We start from the raw sequence: 19,473 nt of genomic DNA, 5'->3' as shown, positions 1-19,473 counted from the left end.
AGGATCGCATATTGACTTAAAATAGCCAGGATCGCATATTGACATAAAATAGCCAGGATCGCATATTGACATAAAATAGTCAGGATCGCATATTGACATAAAATAGCCAGGATCGCATATTGACATAAAATAGCCAGGATTGCATATTGGCATAAAATAGCCAGGATCGCATATTGACATAAAATAGCCAGGATTGCATATTGACATAAAATAGCCAGGATCGCATATAGACATAAAATAGCCAGGATCGCATATTGACATAAAATTGTCAGGATTGCATATTGACATAAAATAGTCAGGATCGCATATTGACATAAAATAGCCAGGATCGCATATTGACATAAAATAGCCAGGATTGCATATTGGCATAAAATAGCCAGGATCGCATATTGACATAAAATAGCCAGGATTGCATATTGACATAAAATAGCCAGGATCGCATATAGACATAAAATAGCCAGGATCGCATATTGACATAAAATTGTCAGGATTGCATATTGACATAAAATAGACAGGATCGCATATTGACATAAAATAGCCAGGATCGCATATTGACATAAAATAGCCAGGATTGCACCATTGACATAAAATTGTCAGGATTGCATATTGACATAAAATTGTCAGGATTGCATATTGACATAAAATAGACAGGATCGCATATTGACATAAAATAGCCAGGATCGCATATTGACATAAAATAGCCAGGATTGCACCATTGACATAAAATTGTCAGGATTGCATATTGACATAAAATAGCCAGGATCGCATATTGACATAAAATAGCCAGGATTGCACCATGGACATAAAATAGCAAGGATTGCACATTGACATAAAATAGCCAGGATCGCATATTGACATAAAATAGCCAGGATTGCACCATGGACATAAAATAGCCAGGATTGCACATTGACATAAAATAGCCAGGATCGCATATAGACATAAAATAGCCGGGATTGCACCATTGACATAAAATAGCCAGGATCGCATATTGACATAAAATAGCCAGGATTGCACCATGGACATAAAATAGCCAGGATTGCACATTGACATAAAATATCCAGGATCGCATATTGACATAAAATAGCCAGGATTACACCATGGACATAAAATTGTCAGGATTGCACCATTGACATAAAATAGCCAGGATTGCATATTGACATAAATAGCCAGGAACGCATATTGACATAAAATTGCCAGGATCGCATATTGACATAAAATAGCCAGGATTGCACCATGGACATAAAATGTCAGGATTGCACCATTGACATAAAATATCCAGGATCGCATATTGACATAAAATAGCCAGGATCGCATATTGACATAAAATATCCAGGATCGCATATTGACATAAAATAGCCAGGATCGCATATTGACATAAAATAGCCAGGATCGCATATTGACATAAAATAGCCAGGATCGCATATTGACATAAAATAGCTAGGATCGCATATTGATATAAAATAGCCAGGATTGCACCATGGACATACAATAGCCAGGATTGCACCATTGACATAAAATAGCCAGGATCGCATATTGACATAAAATAGCCAGGATTGCACCATGGACATAAAATTGTCAGGATTGCACCATTGACATAAAATAGCCAGGATCGCATATTGACATAAAATAGCCAGGATCGCATATTGACATAAAATAGCCAGGATTGCATATTGACATAAAATAGCCAGGATCGCATATTGACATAAAATAGCCAGGATCGCATATTGGAATAAAATAGCCAGGATCGCATATTGACATAAAATAGCCAGGATCGCATATTGACATAAAATAGCCAGAATCGCATATTGACATAAAATAGCCAGGATTGCATATTGACATAATATAGCCAGGATCGCATATAGACATAAAATAGCCAGGATCGCATATTGACATAAAATAGCCAGGATCGCATAATGACATAAAATAGCCAGGATCGCATATTGACATACAATAGCCAGGATTGTACCATGGACATAAAATTGTCAGGATTGCATATTGACATAAAATAGCCAGGATCGCATAATGACATAAAATAGCCAGGATCGCATATTGACATACAATAGCCAGGATTGTACCATTGACATAAAATTGTCAGGATTGCATATTGACATAAAATAGCCAGGATCGCATATTGACATAAAATAGCCAGGATCGCATATTGACATAAAATAGCCAGGATCGCATATTGACATAAAATAGCTAGGATCGCATATTGATATAAAATAGCCAGGATTGCACCATGGACATACAATAGCCAGGATTGCACCATTGACATAAAATAGCCAGGATCGCATATTGACATAAAATAGCCAGGATTGCACCATGGACATAAAATTGTCAGGATTGCACCATTGACATAAAATAGCCAGGATCGCATATTGACATAAAATAGCCAGGATCGGATATTGGCATAAAATAGTCAGGATCGCATATTGACATAAAATAGCCAGGATTGCATATTGACATAAAATAGCCAGGATCGCATATTGGCATAAAATAGCCAGGATTGCATATTGACATAAAATAGCCAAGATTGCATATTGACATAAAATAGCCAGGATTGCATATTGACATAAAATAGCCAGGATTGCACCATGGACATACAATAGCCAGGATTGCACCATTGACATAAAATAGCCAGGATCGCATATTGAAATAAAATAGCCAGGATCGCATATTGACATAACTTTGTGGTTGTGGGATTTAAACAAGATAATTAAACAATCATTTAAAATCAATGTTATTGGAGAACATCGTTCCAAGTAACTGTCAGGTGTAGGTTTTTTCTGTACACTTTGCAGCAACATCCATTGTAAACTTCATGACCAGTGCAAGACAATTTCTCTGCTTATTAGCTGTCGTAATGTTACACGTAAATGTAAAACCAAAACGCCAATGTATTCAATGTTCATATGGAAGATTTACTTTATTCATAACCAAACACTTTCTAAATTTGTTTTGGCATTGTTTTGTAAGCGTATAACTAACATGTACACCTTCATAGTTGTTGCATTGAGTAATCCTAGTTAAAATGACTGAAGAGTTTTGTATATCCCTAACATTTTTGGGCGTTCCTTAGCCCTTGCTAACACTGTTTCCTCCCGCGCGTGAACACAATTTGGTCTATCCAATATGCAAACATATGACAGTTTGTATATTGTAGCCTGTACTCCGCGTAGCGTGGGCACTACAAATGACCTAGGCCCAACACTTGCTTGTTTCGTTCATCGATGCTCATTTCTTTTACGATGAAGCAGAATTTATCCCGGAATTTACAACTTCATGTTCATAAAAATAGGTGCATAGTTAGATCATTTGTACAGACACAATTGTGTTCAGGAATTAAAGCTTAGAAGAAACAACAGGGACAATAATATTTAAAAAAAAGGTTTAGTTGGTATTCAGTTATACTGCAACCAATATTGCGTTTTTTTAGTTAAAAAAATACAATTTAGCAATAGATAGTATTTCATAACAGGTAGTCTGGATGTTTTGTCTGATATTCATCGCGATTTGGTCCATTGAAATGTAATTTTAACCACGAACCATACTATGCCCATGTTGGGAATTGAATTTCACAACTTTGTTTTTACCATTTACTCATAAACAGGCAAGCTATGCGTTGGATCGATATATCGACCGAGTACATCCAAGGACATTCAAATTCCCCCACATCCGCGTGTTTTATCTATTCTAGTTCCCTCTCCCGCAAAGTTTCATATCTTAGAGCTCCTGCTGCAGTAGGTCACACATTACACTTATAATTTATATCAAGGACATCTCGCTCGTCACGGTTTGAGGTAGTGCAATCACTATACAAGCCACAATGTGACGTCATTTATTTCCATTTTGCCTGTCAGCATGCAAATGTCTGATAACGGATGTCGTCCACTGATTATAACTAACTCGAGATCTGTCACAACAACGTTACCCATATAGTTATTAACAGATACAATACATGTACATGTGTAATAAAAACAGCCCCTCCCCCCCCCCCAAAAAAAAAATCCGATATTTTATCTTTGGATGTAAACAACCGGTTCTTTCCAATCAGTTACTGCACAAAGCGTAAACAATTGCGACGGTCTATATAAGCGCGTCCAATCTCTATGTCAATGTATTGCGACGCAGGTGGGTACAATTAAAAATACATACCTCATCATATTGATCTCATCGTATGATTAATTCATTCCTATAGGGAGCTATAAGTCTTAACATTTACTTCACGTCACGTGTATTTATACATGCGCTATATGGTGTATTATTATTATGCCATATATTTATCATCCCAGTCTACTTTGTCGTCAAAATAGTCGTATTTTAGAAAACAGCTATGCCAATTTTTTATTTGGATGCATTCGCCCCAGTAATTGTGATGTCTTTTATGGCGACATATGTTCTACTCAGAATCTAAAATAATATATTTTAGCTGTCATACAGCAAATTGTATTCTCAGGGGTGGACATCCGGGCTATTTCACCGCCTGGCAACCATCGCGGTGAAAACAAAGGCCGAAAACTCTCAGAAAACGGTACTTTGGGATGGTTTTTGAGTCTCCCCAGAACAGTGTAACAAGATTATCCCCGCGTGTGTAACATATATAAATTTGGTTGTTCAGGATTACTTCGAAGTACTGTTTTCTCGAATTTAGCTATTTTCACCGGCTCTTCGAACGGCGTTCCACAGCAGCGCGCACAGAGTCCATAGAAATGCATGTACAGTGGTGCGCGTCTTAACTACGTGGAACGTCTTGTGACGTAGCTCCGCCCGATGATGGGACATGATGAGGGCGGGTTGCATGCACACGTAAAAAGTGCGTTATTAAGAGACACTAGGTCATAACGTGGCAATAGACCCCAAGCTGCGGGACCCGCTAGAACAGAACTGATTCTGATTTTTGCTACTTACACAAATCGATATGATTTCCACTAGTGATTTTGTAAACAAGTATAACTTTGTACCAACAAAACTTATATTCGACACATTCTTCTGTAATATACCGCAATAGTGGTAATTATAGCAGAACGACTTTTCCTAATTTTGTTTTTACGAACGATTTGCCAATGACTATTCAGTATTCGCCAGAATCACTTGGATTGGCTATTCAACTTTGTATATCATTTATGATGGAAATAACGTATTTTTATGAATGTGTTTTCGTTTTTCGACTTATAAAGTTTCAGCTGGCATATTAAAAGCACATATTTTAGCTTAACAGTTTTCCAATTTCTATGTCGTAACGACTATCTACACTGAAACATCTACTGTACACATACTGTACTATATTTCCGCCATGATGTGTACACATAATGAGCCACAAGGGTTAGGCTGACTGTATTCAATAATTTTCCTCAAAATTTGATGTTTTCGCAGAAATATATTCAGATGGTTCATAACTGAAGGTCCATGGTATGTTGTTTTTGTATCGGTCGAAAAGACCAGTTGTTTTCCAAACTGCCAATCCTTCACAAAGTCAGTCAGTCGGCCTCGGACCGATGTACTGGTGTCAATTTCGTACACTCAAGGGTCCACCTACATAGAAAAAATAAATAAACACAATGCTACTGATTATAAACTGTGAATTTTACAACCTCCACATTAATAATAGAGTAGTTTTTACAATCTTTATACCAATGTAATTTGCATGGCCAAGTGTTGGTATAAAGTGATTTATAACCTTACGGTATAACCCGGAAAGTGTCGCTCGACAGGTGCCCGGATGCCATCACTGTTGCCGAGGCACCCGGGTGAGATCCCTGGACGGTAACCGCTACGTGAACTTTTTTTGATAAGCTTGAATAATGCTTAATTACTTTTTTATCTTTCTTATGTATTAAAATGTATATGAAGGATAACGGATAGTGAAATATGAATAACAACATATTATTCGTACATTATAGTATACTGGACAGGTCTTCAAGGTAGTCTAACTTTATGGCTGCTAGAAGAGAATTCAGTAATGTCGGCTTTTGCATCCCGGATTAAATTGAAAAACATTTTTTTAAACCACATGTGTACAAGTTTCCCTAATGATAACAACAACAAAATAGGTGAGACACAAATAATGATGACACCAGAAAGGGCGAAACACAAATAATGGTGAAATCAGAATAGGTGAGACACAAATAATGATGACATCAGAAGGGGCGAAAATACAAATAACGATGGAACCAGAATAGGTGAGACACAAATAATGATGACATCAGAAGGGGCGAAAATACAAATAACGATGAAACCAGAACAGGTGAGACACAAATAATGATGACATCAGAAGGGGCGAAAATACAAATAACGATGAAACCAGAATAGGTGAGACACAAATAATGATGACATCAGAAGGGGCGAAAATACAAATAACGATGGAACCAGGATAAGTGAGACACAAATAATGATGACATCAGAAGGGGCGAAAATACAAATAACGATGGAACCAGAATAGGTGAGACACAAATAATGATGACATCAGAAGGGGCGAAAATACAAATAACGATGAAACCAGAATAGGTGAGACACAAATAATGATGACATCAGAAGGGGCGAAAATACAAATAACGATGAAACCAGAATAGGTGAGACACAAATAATGATGACATCAGAAGGGGCGAAAATACAAATAACGATGGAACCAGGATAGGTGAGACACAAATAATGATGACATCAGAAGGGGCGAAAATACAAATAACGATGAAACCAGAATAGGTGAGACACAAATAATGATGACATCAGAAGGGGCGAAAATACAAATAACGATGAAACCAGAATAGGTGAGACACAAATAATGATGACATCAGAATGGGCGAAAATACAAATAACGATGGAACCAGGATAGGTGAGAAACAAATAATGATGACATCAGAAGGGGCGAAAATACAAATAACGATGAAACCAGAATAGGTGAGACACAAATAATGATGACATCAGAAGGAGCGAAAATACAAATAACGATTAAACCAGAATAGGTGAGACACAAATAATGATGACATCAGAAGGGGCGAAAATATACAAATAACGATGAAACCAGGATAGGTGAGACACAAATAATGATGACATCAGAAGGGGCGAAAATACAAATAACGATGAAACCAGAATAGGTGAGACACAAATAATGATAACATCAGAAGGGGCGAAAATACAAATAAAGATGAAACCAGGATAGGTGAGACACAAATAATGATGACATCAGAAGGGGCGAAAATACAAATAACGATGAAACCAGGATAGGTGAGACACAAATAATGATGACATCAGAAGGGGCGAAAATACAAATAACGATGAAACCAGGATAGGTGAGAAACAAATAATGATGACATCAGAAGGGGCGAAAATACAAATAACGATGAAACCAGGATAGGTGAGACACAAATAATGATGACATCAGAAGGGGCGAAAATACAAATAACGATGAAACCAGGATAGGTGAGACACAAATAATGATGACATCAGAAGGGGCGAAAATACAAATAACGATGAAACCAGGATGGGTGAGAAATAAATAATGATGACATCAGAAGGGGCGAAAATACAAATAACGATGGAACCAGAATAGGTGAGACACAAATAATGATGACATCAGAAGGGGCGAAAATACAAATAACGATGAAACCAGGATAGGTGAGAAACAAATAATGATGACATCAGAAGGGGCGAAAATACAAATAACGATGAAACCAGAATAGGTGAGACACAAATAATGATGACATCAGAAGGGGCGAAAATACAAATAACGATGAAACCAGAATAGGTGAGACACAAATAATGATGACATGTGAAGGGGCGAAAATACAAATAACGATGAAACCAGGATAGGTGAGAAACAAATAATGATGACATCAGAAGGGGCGAAAATACAAATAACGATGAAACCAGAATAGGTGAGACACAAATAATGATGACATGAGAAGGGGCGAAAATACAAATAACGATGAAACCAGGATAGGTGAGAAACAAAGAATAATGACATCAGAAGGGGCGAAAATACAAATAACGATGAAACCAGAATAGGTGAGACACAAATAACGATGACATCAGAAGGGGCGAAAATACAAATAACGATGAAACCAGGATAGGTGAGAAACAAAGAACAATGACATCAGAAGGGGCGAAAATACAAATAACGATGAAACCAGGATAGGTGAGACACAAATAATGATGACATCAGAAGGGGCGAAAATACAAATAACGATGAAACCAGAATAGGTGAGGCACAAATAATGATGACATCAGAAGGGGCGAAAATAGAAATAACGATGAAACCAGAATAGGTGAGACACAAATAATGATGACATCAGAAAGGGCGAAAATACAAATAACGATGGAACCAGAATAGGTGAGACACAAATAATGATGACATCAGAAGGGGCGAAAATACAAATAATGATGGAACCAGGATAGGTGAGAAACAAATAATGATGACATCAGAAGGGGCGAAAATACAAATAACGATGAAACCAGGATAGGTGAGAAACAAATAATGATGACATCAGAAGGGGCGAAAATACAAATAACGATGAAACCAGAATAGGTGAGACACAAATAATGATGACATCAGAAGGGGCGAAAATACAAATAACGATGAAACCAGGATAGGTGAGACACAAATAATGATGACATCAGAAGGGGCGAAAATACAAATAACGATGAAACCAGGATGGGTGAGAAATAAATAATGATGACATCAGAAGGGGCGAAAATACAAATAACGATGGAACCAGAATAGGTGAGACACAAATAATGATGACATCAGAAGGGGCGAAAATACAAATAACGATGGAACCAGAATAGGTGAGACACAAATAATGATGACATCAGAAGGGGCGAAAATACAAATAACGATGAAACCAGGATAGGTGAGAAACAAATAATGATGACATCAGAAGGGGCGAAAATACAAATAACGATGAAACCAGAATAGGTGAGACACAAATAATGATGACATGAGAAGGGGCGAAAATACAAATAACGATGAAACCAGGATAGGTGAGAAACAAAGAATAATGACATCAGAAGGGGCGAAAATACAAATAACGATGAAACCAGAATAGGTGAGACACAAATAACGATGACATCAGAAGGGGCGAAAATACAAATAACGATGAAACCAGGATAGGTGAGAAACAAAGAACAAAGACATCAGAAGGGGCGAAAATACAAATAACGATGAAACCAGGATAGGTGAGACACAAATAATGATGACATCAGAAGGGGCGAAAATACAAATAACGATGAAACCAGGATAGGTGAGAAACAAATAATGATGACATCAGAAGGGGCGAAAATACAAATAACGATGGAACCAGAATAGGTGAGACACAAATAATTATGACATCAGAAGGGGCGAAAATACAAATAACGATGAAACCAGAATAGGTGAGGCACAAATAATGATGACATCAGAAGGGGCGAAAATAGAAATAACGATGAAACCAGAATAGGTGAGACACAAATAATGATGACATCAGAAAGGGCGAAAATACAAATAACGATGGAACCAGAATAGGTGAGACACAAATAATGATGACATCAGAAGGGGCGAAAATACAAATAACGATGGAACCAGGATAGGTGAGAAACAAATAATGATGACATCAGAAGGGGCGAAAATACAAATAACGATGAAACCAGGATAGGTAAGAAACAAATAATGATGACATCAGAAGGGGCGAAAATAGAAATAACGATGGAACCAGAATAGGTGAGACACAAATAATGATGACATCAGAAGGGGCGAAAATACAAATAACGATGAAACCAGAATAGGTGAGGCACAAATAATGATGACATCAGAAGGCGCGAAAATAGAAATAACGATGAAACCAGAATAGGTGAGACACAAATAATGATGACATCAGAAGGGGCGAAAATACAAATAACGATGAAACCAGGATAGGTGAGACACAAATAATGATGACATCAGAAGGGGCGAAAATACAAATAACGATGAAACCAGGATAGGTGAGACACAAATAATGATGACATCAGAAGGGGCGAAAATACAAATAACGATGAAACCAGGATAGGTGAGAAACAAATAATGATGACATCAGAAGGGGCGAAAATACAAATAACGATGAAACCAGCATAGGTGAGACACAAATAATGATGACATCAGAAGGGGCGAAAATACAAATAACGATGAAACCAGGATAGGTGAGACACAAATAATGATGACATCAGAAGGGGCGAAAATACAAATAACGATGAAACCAGGATAAGTGAGACACAAATAATGATGACATCAGAAGGGGCGAAAATACAAATAACGATGAAACCAGGATAGGTGAGAAACAAAGAATAATGACATCAGAAGGGGCGAAAATACAAATAACGATGAAACCAGAATAGGTGAGACACAAATAACGATGACATCAGAAGGGGCGAAAATACAAATAACGATGAAACCAGGATAGGTGAGAAACAAAGAACAATGACATCAGAAGGGGCGAAAATACAAATAACGATGAAACCAGCATAGGTGAGACACAAATAATGATGACATCAGAAGGGGCGAAAATACAAATAACGATGAAACCAGGATAGGTGAGAAACAAATAATGATGACATCAGAAGGGGCGAAAATACAAATAACGATGAAACCAGAATAGGTGAGACACAAATAATGATGACATGAGAAGGGGCGAAAATACAAATAACGATGAAACCAGGATAGGTGAGAAACAAAGAATAATGACATCAGAAGGGGCGAAAATACAAATAACGATGAAACCAGAATAGGTGAGACACAAATAACGATGACATCAGAAGGGGCGAAAATACAAATAACGATGAAACCAGGATAGGTGAGAAACAAAGAACAATGACATCAGAAGGGGCGAAAATACAAATAACGATGAAACCAGGATAGGTGAGACACAAATAATGATGACATCAGAAGGGGCGAAAATACAAATAACTATGAAACCAGGATAGGTGAGAAACAAATAATGATGACATCAGAAGGGGCGAAAATACAAATAACGATGGAACCAGAATAGGTGAGACACAAATAATTATGACATCAGAAGGGGCGAAAATACAAATAACGATGAAACCAGGATAGGTAAGAAACAAATAATGATGACATCAGAAGGGGCGAAAATAGAAATAACGATGGAACCAGAATAGGTGAGACACAAATAATGATGACATCAGAAGTTTGCAAAAATACAAATAACGATGAAACCAGAATAGGTGAGGCACAAATAATGATGACATGAGAAGGGGCGAAAATACCAATAACGATGAAACCAGGATAGGTGAGAAACAAAGAATAATGACATCAGAAGGGGCGAAAATACAAATAACGATGAAACCAGAATAGGTGAGACACAAATAACGATGACATCAGAAGGGGCGAAAATACAAATAACGATGAAACCAGGATAGGTGAGAAACAAAGAACAATGACATCAGAAGGGGCGAAAATACAAATAACGATGAAACCAGGATAGGTGAGACACAAATAATGATGACATCAGAAGGGGCGAAAATACAAATAACGATGAAACCAGGATAGGTGAGAAACAAATAATGATGACATCAGAAGGGGCGAAAATACAAATAACGATGGAACCAGAATAGGTGAGACACAAATAATTATGACATCAGAAGGGGCGAAAATACAAATAACGATGAAACCAGGATAGGTAAGAAACAAATAATGATGACATCAGAAGGGGCGAAAATAGAAATAACGATGGAACCAGAATAGGTGAGACACAAATAATGATGACATCAGAAGGGGCGAAAATACAAATAACGATGAAACCAGAATAGGTGAGGCACAAATAATGATGACATCAGAAGGGGCGAAAATAGAAATAACGATGAAACCAGAATAGGTGAGACACAAATAATGATGACATCAGAAAGGGCGAAAATACAAATAACGATGGAACCAGAATAGGTGAGACACAAATAATGATGACATCAGAAGGGGCGAAAATACAAATAACGATGGAACCAGGATAGGTGAGAAACAAATAATGATGACATCAGAAGGGGCGAAAATACAAATAACGATGAAACCAGGATAGGTAAGAAACAAATAATGATGACATCAGAAGGGGCGAAAATAGAAATAACGATGGAACCAGAATAGGTGAGACACAAATAATGATGACATCAGAAGGGGCGAAAATACAAATAACGATGAAACCAGAATAGGTGAGGCACAAATAATGATGACATCAGAAGGCGCGAAAATAGAAATAACGATGAAACCAGAATAGGTGAGACACAAATAATGATAACATCAGAAGGGGCGAAAATACAAATAACGATGAAACCAGGATAGGTGAGACACAAATAATGATGACATCAGAAGGGGCGAAAATACAAATAACGATGAAACCAGGATAGGTGAGACACAAATAATGATGACATCAGAAGGGGCGAAAATACAAATAACGATGAAACCAGGATAGGTGAGAAACAAATAATGATGACATCAGAAGGGGCGAAAATACAAATAACGATGAAACCAGCATAGGTGAGACACAAATAATGATGACATCAGAAGGGGCGAAAATACAAATAACGATGAAACCAGGATAGGTGAGACACAAATAATGATGACATCAGAAGGGGCGAAAATACAAATAACGATGAAACCAGGATAGGTGAGAAACAAATAATGATGACATCAGAAGGGGCGAAAATACAAATAACGATGAAACCAGAATAGGTGAGACACAAATAATGATGACATCAGAAGGGGCGAAAATACAAATAACGATGAAACCAGGATAGGTGAGACACAAATAATGATGACATCAGAAGGGGCGAAAATACAAATAACGATGAAACCAGGATGGGTGAGAAATAAATAATGATGACATCAGAAGGGGCGAAAATACAAATAACGATGGAACCAGAATAGGTGAGACACAAATAATGATGACATCAGAAGGGGCGAAAATACAAATAACGATGGAACCAGAATAGGTGAGACACAAATAATGATGACATCAGAAGGGGCGAAAATACAAATAACGATGAAACCAGGATAGGTGAGAAACAAATAATGATGACATCAGAAGGGGCGAAAATACAAATAACGATGAAACCAGAATAGGTGAGACACAAATAATGATGACATCAGAAGGGGCGAAAATACAAATAACGATGAAACCAGAATAGGTGAGACACAAATAATGATGACATGAGAAGGGGCGAAAATACAAATAACGATGAAACCAGGATAGGTGAGAAACAAATAATGATGACATCAGAAGGGGCGAAAATACAAATAACGATGAAACCAGAATAGGTGAGACACAAATAATGATGACATGAGAAGGGGCGAAAATACAAATAACGATGAAACCAGGATAGGTGAGAAACAAAGAATAATGACATCAGAAGGGGCGAAAATACAAATAACGATGAAACCAGAATAGGTGAGACACAAATAACGATGACATCAGAAGGGGCAAAAATACAAATAACGATGAAACCAGGATAGGTGAGAAACAAAGAACAATGACATCAGAAGGGGCGAAAATACAAATAACGATGAAACCAGGATAGGTGAGACACAAATAATGATGACATCAGAAGGGGCGAAAATACAAATAACGATGAAACCAGGATAGGTGAGAAACAAATAATGATGACATCAGAAGGGGCGAAAATACAAATAACGATGGAACCAGAATAGGTGAGACACAAATAATTATGACATCAGAAGGGGCGAAAATACAAATAACGATGAAACCAGGATAGGTAAGAAACAAATAATGATGACATCAGAAGGGGCGAAAATAGAAATAACGATGGAACCAGAATAGGTGAGACACAAATAATGATGACATCAGAAGGGGCGAAAATACAAATAACGATGAAACCAGAATAGGTGAGGCACAAATAATGATGACATCAGAAGGGGCGAAAATAGAAATAACGATGAAACCAGGATAGGTGAGAAACAAATAATGATGACATCAGAAGGGGCGAAAATACAAATAACGATGAAACCAGAATAGGTGAGACACAAATAATGATGACATCAGAAGGGGCGAAAATACAAATAACGATGAAACCAGAATAGGTGAGACACAAATAATGATGACATCAGAAGGGGCGAAAATACAAATAACGATGGAACCAGGATAGGTGAGACACAAATAATGATGACATCAGAAGGGGCGAAAATACAAATAACGATGAAACCAGAATAGGTGAGACACAAATAATGATGACATCAGAAGGGGCGAAAATACAAATAACGATGAAACCAGGATAGGTGAGACACAAATAATGATGACATCAGAAGGGGCGAAAATACAAATAACGATGAAACCAGGATAGGTGAGAAACAAATAATGATGACATCAGAAGGGGCGAAAATACAAATAACGATGAAACCAGAATAGGTGAGACACAAATAATGATGACATGAGAAGGGGCGAAAATACAAATAACGATGAAACCAGGATAGGTGAGAAACAAAGAATAATGACATCAGAAGGGGCGAAAATACAAATAACGATGAAACCAGAATAGGTGAGACACAAATAACGATGACATCAGAAGGGGCGAAAATACAAATAACGATGAAACCAGGATAGGTGAGAAACAAAGAACAATGACATCAGAAGGGGCGAAAATACAAATAACGATGAAACCAGGATAGGTGAGACACAAATAATGATGACATGAGAAGGGGCGAAAATACAAATAACGATGAAACCAGGATAGGTGAGAAACAAATAATGATGACATCAGAAGGGGCGAAAATACAAATAACGATGAAACCAGAATAGGTGAGACACAAATAATGATGACATGAGAAGGGGCGAAAATACAAATAACGATGAAACCAGGATAGGTGAGAAACAAAGAATAATGACATCAGAAGGGGCGAAAATACAAATAACGATGAAACCAGAATAGGTGAGACACAAATAACGATGACATCAGAAGGGGCAAAAATACAAATAACGATGAAACCAGGATAGGTGAGAAACAAAGAACAATGACATCAGAAGGGGCGAAAATACAAATAACGATGAAACCAGGATAGGTGAGACACAAATAATGATGACATCAGAAGGGGCGAAAATACAAATAACGATGAAACCAGGATAGGTGAGAAACAAATAATGATGACATCAGAAGGGGCGAAAATACAAATAACGATGGAACCAGAATAGGTGAGACACAAATAATTATGACATCAGAAGGGGCGAAAATACAAATAACGATGAAACCAGGATAGGTAAGAAACAAATAATGATGACATCAGAAGGGGCGAAAATAGAAATAACGATGGAACCAGAATAGGTGAGACACAAATAATGATGACATCAGAAGGGGCGAAAATACAAATAACGATGAAACCAGAATAGGTGAGGCACAAATAATGATGACATCAGAAGGGGCGAAAATAGAAATAACGATGAAACCAGAATAGGTGAGACACAAATAATGATGACATCAGAAAGGGCGAAAATACAAATAACGATGGAACCAGAATAGGTGAGACACAAATAATGATGACATCAGAAGGGGCGAAAATACAAATAACGATGGAACCAGAATAGGTGAGACACAAATAATGATGACATCAGAAGGGGCGAAAATACAAATAACGATGGAACCAGAATAGGTGAGACACAAATAATGATGACATCAGAAGGGGCGAAAATACAAATAACGATGAAACCAGAATAGGTGAGAAACAAATAATGATGACATCAGAAGGGGCGAAAATACAAATAACGATGGAACCAGAATAGGTGAGACACAAATAATGATGACATCAGAAGGGGCGAAAATACAAATAACGATGAAACCAGAATAGGTGAGAAACAAAGAATAATAACACCGAAATAAGGTAAAACATAAAGAATCTCGATATCAGAAGGGCTGAAACCTATAGAACGATAAAACCAGTTCAAGCACTTTTGTATAAATAGTTGAGCAGAAATTCACCCGACCTCGCCGTCATGCAGACATGGTTTAATACCATTAAATCTAGAAAAATATTGATTTTCAATCTGATGAAATTGCTAGAAACACGTATTGATCATCATCTGTCATTTCTTTCTCCAATACTCACCGGGATTCCTCATTCAACAGCAAAGTTTTCCGGAGTGATCGATATCTTCGGTCAATAATCACGTTAATAGCAAGGAGTAAATGCACTGGACTGAATGGTAAATGCCAAACACGAATGCCAGACACATAGTCGGATAATGATTATAATTATAATGTTAAAAACTCAATTTTAAATTGTATATAATTTCGAACCAAGGGTGCGTTTTTCGTAAAATAAACGGACCATATGATGATATATGGGCTTTCAGGTTTTGTTCTCCCACTGGACACTTAGAACACTACTGGCACGGTAACGTTAGTGCCGACGCTGTGGTTGAAATCCCCATATGAAAGCAGCAAAATGCGACGATGACTGTGCTGTGTACACAAGTCGTAATCTTAATTGTTTTTGCATGATAGTCTCTACGCTACTTTATCAGGATAAACAACCATCGATTTTATCCCCATTAATGTAAGACTAGAGGAGTTTTTCTTAGTCTACGTCAACGAAGACACCACGGACAAATGTCCTATTTTTTCTGAAAACGCCAAAAATACTATTCATATCTAGTAATACTACTCATATCACCAATGTTGATTTCACCGGTACAATATAGTTGTTTCCGCGTAATACATTTTTTATTTTTCTCTAAACTACAGACTGAAAAATAAATCTATGTTAATGGTTCCAAAGTTTGGGGTACTTTTACATATCTTATCCAAATAAATTTTTCAGAGAGAAGATCAAGTAAATATTGAGGAAGGAAGTGGTTAAATAATTAACGAATGTGGAAATTTCAAAAACACTACAAAATTCTTGATATTTTCTGAAGTCAAATGAAGGACGGAAAATCGGGTGTACCCGAACTTGTTTCCATGGAAACTATGACTTTGCGATTTCCTTATATCGCTCAACCCGTACTTTGGCGTCAACCTCGCGTTCTTTTTTTTCGGAATTTAAAACAGCAAAGAATAAATTACCAAAGTTTTAAGGATATTCCTGTTCCAATATGTGTGAGCCACGTCTATTCATAATGTACTATCATGGACGTTTCGTATTTCAAGTATGAAACACAGTTTTCTCTTTTTGCAATAACAAGACGATGGCGAATGACAACTGGAAATTGATCAAATGCATAATCCACGGTTTATGTGACGTGATCAACATGCATATCGGCACTGATACAGACACGCATGACTCGCACTCACGAGGTCACCAGGTGAGAACGTGTTCAGTTGAAGGAATCATACTGACATCGTCTGATTAAAGGTCGAATAGTTTATCATTCGAGATTTCAGCTCGAATCCATCAATATTTAACATATCTTCGTCGATGCCACTTTCGCATTTAAATGGAATTCACGTTTCACAATCTATGGATTTTCGTTCAAAGCAAAGAGGAATTACTCTCCCTTCAATATTATATGCAATGCGGTGATCGAAGCATACTAAAACGGACACGAGAATATATTATGATCAAAGATACACAGTACAACCCGGGTAAAATAAAACACTTTCGATGAATGATTTAATACTGAACTATGAAAATGCGACCAAATGATATAACTCCATCTGTAGTATAGGTAGCCTAATTTTATGTTCGCTTTTAAATTGCCTGCAGACATGTGTGCGCATGCGTACACGTATGATGATGTCGATGTCTATTTCCGAAAACGGCTACACATGTTTCCGTCTCAAAAGTACTACCTTCAATTGTAATTAAGCTATGCGGCGTCTGATAATGGGTTATTATAAGAAATATCCAATCTTATAGAACGTAGTGTATATTTCAAATACTAGTATATGTATTAGAAACACCACGAAAATGTGTAAGTTTACATAGCAATTACGCTTAGCGCATGAATACAACTTTAGAAGTTACATTCTGCATAAATACAAGTGTGGCCGGGGTGACAATTATCATAAATACAACGAGAGATGTGTGTGTATACTGGAATAAACGTACAGCCATGAAAAATGATTGACAATGGTGGCGCTATTCTTGAAAGCCGTAATCAGAGTTTTATAACTATGTCAGCATGTTATTACATTCAAGCGCCAATAAAAAATGGGTTATCACAATGACGATGGTAAAAGGGCTAACTTTGTTTGTCATCGGGTTTGTCAAGTGATTTCAGATATATTATTGTTTTCCCATCCTTGTGAAATGTATACATACATTTTCAATACTGTCCGCGCTATTTTGTTATTGTTTCTCGCGTATTCGGAACAGAAAATATACAACTGACCAGTATAAATTTTGGCTATAGAACAATGGTAATCAGATCTGGGCTGTCAATTAAATGTTAGTCACACCACACTGTAGTAATGAACGTGTGGCCAGAATTCTTATGAACATTGATCTATGCACTGTGACACTTGTGACTTTTACCTGGTTTCAGAAAAAATCAACTTAATCAATCAATCAATCAATTACTTAATGAATGCATGGCGTATTTGCACTGTTGATACTATATACTATGAAATATCACTCGCATATGTGGTTTTACTAGTACGCATCACATGATTACACTTCAAACACATGTCAATCTGGTACATGGACTATATCGAATAATAATTAATCGCATAGTAATGTTATCGAGAACAAGCTCATTGATTAAAAAGTCATCGCTGTACTTCAAATGGTTGAGACATCTGCCAGAGATATGGCAATCCGATTCCGACATTGTCGAGGACGTAAATAAGTAGGTCATCTACATATACTGTAAACAAATGAGATGACAAAATACCAGTTTAGGGCGTTCACTTAGAAAGTAACCTCATCTGACATTAAATTGTCGGTGTCTATAACTAATATACAATAACCCTGACATTAACTGTAGGAATACCTTTCTCGAGTAATTTGCGAAACAACATCCAGTGTTTCACATGACCAAAGGTTTAAAAACATAAAAGACAGAACTCTTACTGCGCTGGTTAAATGTTGCCTTGAGCAATATTATACACATATGAATTGACCTACCTTTCCTAAACCCGCCTGTAAGTAGCAACGATTCAATAATATGATGTCATAAAATTCAGATATAGCAATAGACATAGGTCTTATAGTTACTAGAGTTCGTAATATTAATAATAATTATTACTATTATACATCTGTCATCGTTACGTCCTAAGTTACAACGTGCCGTAATTTTGCGGTCCAAATATGGAGGATTACGCGCGTGAGCGTCCTTTAATAAAAAAAACAAAACATGACACAACGAACTTTTGGATTTAGGCATTTCCATGAGGTATCCGTGCAAGGGCGGTAGGCAAAAGTGCCTGGGTTAATACAATACTAGAAATAATACATGGCATGGCCGCGCGCTTTTTGAAAACGTTTGAATGTAGGACGCTTTCACACCCGCTGTTCATAATAATAGACGGGGTATAACAAGACTCAAGCTGACCAATAGGTGTTCGACATATAGAACA

The sequence above is a fragment of the Saccoglossus kowalevskii genome, chromosome 3, assembly GCF_978046115.1.
Source record: "Saccoglossus kowalevskii chromosome 3, keSacKowa6.1, whole genome shotgun sequence".
Lineage (NCBI taxonomy): Eukaryota > Metazoa > Hemichordata > Enteropneusta > Harrimaniidae > Saccoglossus > Saccoglossus kowalevskii.
The sequence above is the reverse complement of the archived record's forward strand: the minus strand, read 5'-3'. Positions refer to the sequence as shown.